At 44.3% G+C, this 5,698-nt stretch overlaps 1 pseudogene; it reads left to right on the top strand.

Moving 5' to 3' along the window:
- Positions 1–4,951: 4,951 nt before the first annotated feature.
- On the top strand, positions 4,952–5,008 carry LOC120094447 (small nucleolar RNA SNORD113/SNORD114 family; annotated as a pseudogene).
- Positions 5,009–5,698: the final 690 nt, after the last annotated feature.

The raw sequence follows: 5,698 nt of genomic DNA, 5'->3' as shown, positions 1-5,698 counted from the left end.
TCAACATCAGCCGATTCCCTGACCACACAAATACTGTGTCCTTGGCTTGCATAAATGTTTCTTACTTCCCTCCTCCCTCTGTTACCCATGTTATGGTATAAATTCAGCCTTGGGGAAAAATAAAATTGTCACCTTGATCAGACTCTTGTCTTGGTGTCCTTCTTTGCGTCTCTTGTCCCCCATTCTCTTCCAGGTACCCCCCAACACCCTTCGCTTACAGCTGAGGAAGATAAAAAACAGATGTCTTTCTTCTTAGCCAAAGAAGATGGTTTTGGAAAATTGTTTCTTCCAGGTTCTAAGACTTGCGAGCCAATAAGCAACTGCTCTTTCAGATTCTCTGCCTCAGTTCCTGTCTCCGGGTTCCTGTGTTGAGCTCCTTCCCCAGTGTCCCCCAATGGCAGCAGTAACCTATAAACTGAAATCGATATTTTTTTTCTTCCCCAAGTTGTTTTCAGTCAGTTTTTATCACAGCAACAGAAACCCAGCTAGGGCACAAGACATAATCTCTAGTGGCAGTGTTACTAATCAGTTGGCTAAGGTCCGTTGGCTAGAGGTCCCTAGATAGAAATTATGGGTATACAGGGAGAATCTCTCCAAGTGCTTGGTTTGGGCAGCTTTTGTATCCCTCAGCCTAGCTATCAGCAGTGAGCAAAAGCAGCAAGCAAGCAACAGCAGTGTTGTTGTAGTTGTTATAGTTCTTGTGTGTGCCTAGGGAGTCCTGATTCCCTAGCCCTTGGCAGAGCCCATCGCATAGCTTCCCTGAGGTTTAGGATTCCTCAGCAGTCCACAGTGGTGAACGTTCTAATCCCAAGCTCTGAAGTCTGAGGCCTTTAAGGCTTTACAGCTTTCTCAAACTTTCCAGCAAACAGAGCCTACTGAGCCTCCTTTCTGTTTCCACCACCTCTTTTGTCCCCCCCCCCCATCACTGCTGTTGAGGTATCCTTTTCTTCAGTCGTCAGAGGTACCACCTTTTTTCAGCTGTCAGAGCTACCCCTTCTTCAGCTGTCAAGCAGCCAGCTGTCTTGACACTTCTACAGCTCAGCCTGCTGACTACTCAGCTATTATTGCCACTGCCACTCAGTTTCCCCTTATGTCTCCGCTGCTTCTTTGTCTTGCCACCTGTGGAGCCCACTCCACTAAAGGTGGGCCACAAACACCAGAGAGAAGCCTTTTACTAGGTCTATTAATATAAGGTCAGGAAAAGCAGCACAAGAAAGTGTTTCCCAATGGGCATTTTCACCAAGTAAGCCAAAAAGCTTGTGTATATAGCCTGACAAGAGGCATTTGCACCGAACATAGCAAAGCTCGCATGCAAATAAAGGGCTTTCGTTTACACCAATCACAGCAGTCACAAAAGGAAGTCCCATCTCATTTGTCTAGGGAAAAATGGTTGCATGTCACCTAGACTTCATTGAGGCTTACGATAGCAAAATCTCTGACTTTTGCCTTCAGGAGCCAAAGCAATCAGCTTCTGTCCTGGGTAGCTTTTTCAAGGTTTCTATGGCATGTTCAAAATGGATGTATTGTCCTAACGGAGGTCTGGCTGGCTGTTTATCCCACTGTCTCTTTGCTCAAAGGAACCAGCAGAGGAAACAGAGTCCAACAACTGCCAACCAGGGAGTCAAATTTCCCCAACCCAAGTTATTACAGCAGTGGATCTCAACCTTCCTAATGCTACAACTCTTTAATACAGTTCCTCATGTTGTTGTGACCCCCAACCATAAAATTATTTTCATTGCTACTTCAGAACTATAATGTTGCTACTATTAAGAATTATAATGTGTTTTCTGATGATCTTAGGTGACCTTTGTGAAAGGGTCATTTAATCCCCAAAGGGGTCACAACCCACAGTTGAGAACCACTGTCCTTCAGCAAACATCAGGAGTGACCATCAGAAGGGGCACCTACAGTAAGAAGAGCATTGACACTAACCATGAAAACAGTTGTTTGGGGGCTTAGGGGTGGGGAGGCAAGGTCTGACTGTAGTCCCAACTGATATGGAACTCGCTTTACAGTTGAGGCTGGCCTTAAATTCACTTGAGCATCTCTAAGATCACAAACAAGAGCCACTGTGTCCACCAGAAATTTAACTGTTTTAACAATGCTTGACAGCCTACCCAGTGCCACAGGGACAGAGCATGCTTCTCATCTGTCTCAGGAGTCAGTTATGTACTTCCTCATCTGTTTACTGCTGTTTTCATTTATCTCTTTTTTCCCCACTCTGAAGTGCTAGAGATGGGACCCAGGGTCTCATGCGTGCCATGAGACTCTACTACTGAACTATGCCCCCATCCTTTTCTACTATTCTATTCTCCACTTTTCTATTGCTGTCATGGTATATCTGAGACTGGGTGGTTTATAAAGAATAGACATTTGTTTATTAACAGTTTTGGAGGCTGGAAGTCCAAGACTGAGCAGCAACATCTGCTGAGGGTCTCATACTATCTCACAATATGGTAGAGAACATTAGTAGGGCAAGGTATAAAACAGACAAAGACAGCCCCCCCCCCCTTCATCCTCTGCAACTAATGAATTCCCTACAGAAAGAAAGCCACTAATCCTTCTTAAGGACACAAAAGCCTCATAAATAGCCACCAACTCTCAGAACTTTTACACCGAAAGTGGCTTTTCAACATGGGCTTTGAAGGGGACAAACCACATCTAAACCATAGAAGCCTCCTTTCCTGTGTCTGTTTTGTGTCAAAGATCTCTTGGTCACTGCTTTTTCTATTCTCTGCCATATTCACGCTGTCATTTATTCATCCATGAAACAGATCCTTATTAAACACCTACTCTGCAGAAGATAAAACTGTTGCCTGCCTTTATTATCTAGTAGATGATTCCCACTGATTCCAAAAGGGTCAACAGCACTGATCCCAGGCAAAATTCAAGAAGATGCAGCATCCTACATGGCCCAGATGGAGGATAGAGGGCACAGGGTCAGTTCTGGTGCAGGCTCTGTGGGGAAATCTGGAATAACTGACATGGGTGGAGCAGGAAGGCAGTTCATGGAGTAGGTAGAGCATGGGCTCAGTTGCTGATCTGTGTGAGGTATGTGCTGTTACTGGGGCTGGCTTGAGCATTGGCCAGAGCAAGAAGTCAGACCAACTGAGACACCAACTCTTCTGGATTTGTAGAAAGCAGCAGGATGGACAACTGCAAGATATCTGACTGGTAATCCCCAGAAAGAGGAAAGGAGGCCTAAAGAGACCTTCTTCTCTCAGAGGCACAGGACATTACTAAGGTCTTGAGATAAAGTTTAAATGGGGCTGTCATGCTGGTTGCCCCATTCTCGGGGGAGATTGAGGAACAAGCCCTGATCACCATCTTTCCTCCATCTGGGGCATGTAGGGGCCTTGTGTCTTCTTGAATTTTGTCTGGGATAGATGCTATTGACCCTTTGGAAGGCAGTGGGCACCATCCACTATAAATGAGGCCAATGGACAAGTTCTTCAATCAAAAACGGGACTCTGGGGCTGGAGAGATGGCTCGGTGGTTTAAGAGAACCAGCTGTCAACTGTTCTTCCAGAAGACCTGGATTCAGTTCCCAATATCCATGTGATGGCTCACAGCCATCTGTAACTCTAGTTCCAGGGAATCTGATAGTCTCTTCTGTCCTCCATGGGTACTGCACACAGATGTACATGGACCCAAGGCAAATGGAGCTGCTTCAATACCCTGGATTCCACCCACCGACACACTTGTCTTTCTCTGCCACAAAGCACCACAGAAGCAAAGCCTACATGGCCCTCAACACACTCCTGTGTTCATTTGCTTCCATAAGACAACCTAGGTGGTATTTCCATGGGGCACTCAAAATGAAACTTACGCCGTAGATCAAACCTAAGCAAAAGGAAAACGGGTATTTAAATTTGTTGACAAACTGCCCGAAAGTCCATCAATAGCGTTCAGTTTTCCTGAGTCACCTGATGGCCTCTGACTTAATCATCTCTCACAAATCACAGCTGGCCGCAGGACTGCAGTCGGAAGGTCACTGGGATCTGACTTTGGTTCTCTAAAAGGAGCGGACTGTGGAAATAATTTAAGGTACCAGGGAAGAGAAGATTCCCGAGGGAACAGCCAGGAACAGATTAACCAAATTATATCAGGGTGACAAGCAGACTTACCTTGATCTGTGCACAATATAAATGCATAATGTCACATTTACTCTTTGGAACATCATCCGCAACATCCTGTGGGCGGTTGCTTATATCATGCTGTCTTTGACTTGATTCCTCAAAAACAGGTCTCTTCCTCAAACTACAATTTTTATGTAAAAACACGAACAAATTGAAACAAGCCAGGGCCAGAAAATCAAATCCTGTATATTCTCGCTCAAATGAGGAGCTAAAAATGTCATGTAAAGAGGGAGGGGAAAAAGGCTTGGTGATTGACTACGATATTCCCATTAGGACAAACCCAAGAGCTGTATAGCACACTAGGGCGAGCGCAGTTAACAGTAACATGGATTTCAAAATAACAAGAAGAATGGATTTTGAATGCTCCTGACACAAAGGAATGTAAATATTTTACAGGATGGACATGCTAACTAGCTTGGCTTGATCATTACACATTGCACACATGTACAGTGCCACACATTCTACGGCATGTAAGGGAGAGAGATGCAACAGTATGCTCAGCAGGCACAGGTTTTAAAAATGAACCGACAGGTGATTCTACCTGTGTTTCTCCCACACAGAGAACATGAACTGAGGCTCAAGAAGAAGAAAACTATCCTCTCTCCTCTACACTCCTTCCCCCTGTGTCCCTCAGTTCAGAGGGGCGTATAAAATTTAAAAACATCTCGACAGAAGCCTGGTCATTATTGGAAATGCCTCCAGAGACCTGAAAGAGAATCAGGAAAGAAAACTTCCATAATTATGTGTCAGGAACATGGAATTAAGGATTAATGCAAGGTGGGGCCAGGGAGATGACTCAGTGGTTAAGAATATGGGTCATTCGTCTGAGACATGCATGATGACCACAACATTGTGAGTCTGAGGTCCACATCATAAAAAAAAAAAAAAAAAAAAAGAATATGGGCCACTCTTGCAGAGGACCACCAGGCAACACTTAGAATGGTTCTGGATCTCCTATAACTCCAGCTCCCGGTTATACAACATCTCTGACCTCCAGGGACACATACACACATGCACACATGGGCACATAGCCACACGCATACATATAATTAAAAATAATAATAAATACAGAAAAAACCGAATTAGCAAAAGGGCTCTGGAGTTGGAGTAGACAGAGAATAGGAAGCCAATAAGGCTCAGTTACAATGTAATGAAGGGCAAAGGGAGAAAACACAAGGTTGTCACAACTCACAGAGGGCAGCTGGGGAGAGGCTGGGCAATGGTTGTACAAGTTCAGCTGGAAGGAAGGGGTCTGAGGTTCTATTGTCTAACACGGTGACTGTAATTACTAACAATGCATTTGCACTTGGTAATTGCTAAGAGAGAGGGGAGTTTGTGTTCCTAGTCCCAGATAATAAACAGGAGGCAATGTTTGTGAATTAGCTCAATGTAGGTATTCTGCAATGTAGACGTGTCAAAACATGCCAGCATGCCACAAACATACATAATGTGTATCTTTCACCTTTAGAAAGTGAAAAAAGTACATATAAATAAATTAGAATATTTAAAGGGGTACTTGCTCTTTGGAGGCAAGTTTTTATTATTTGTATTTTCCTTGC

Source organism: Rattus norvegicus, chromosome 8 (assembly GCF_036323735.1).
Source record: "Rattus norvegicus strain BN/NHsdMcwi chromosome 8, GRCr8, whole genome shotgun sequence".
Lineage (NCBI taxonomy): Eukaryota > Metazoa > Chordata > Mammalia > Rodentia > Muridae > Rattus > Rattus norvegicus.
The sequence above is the reverse complement of the archived record's forward strand: the minus strand, read 5'-3'. Positions and strand labels throughout refer to the sequence as shown.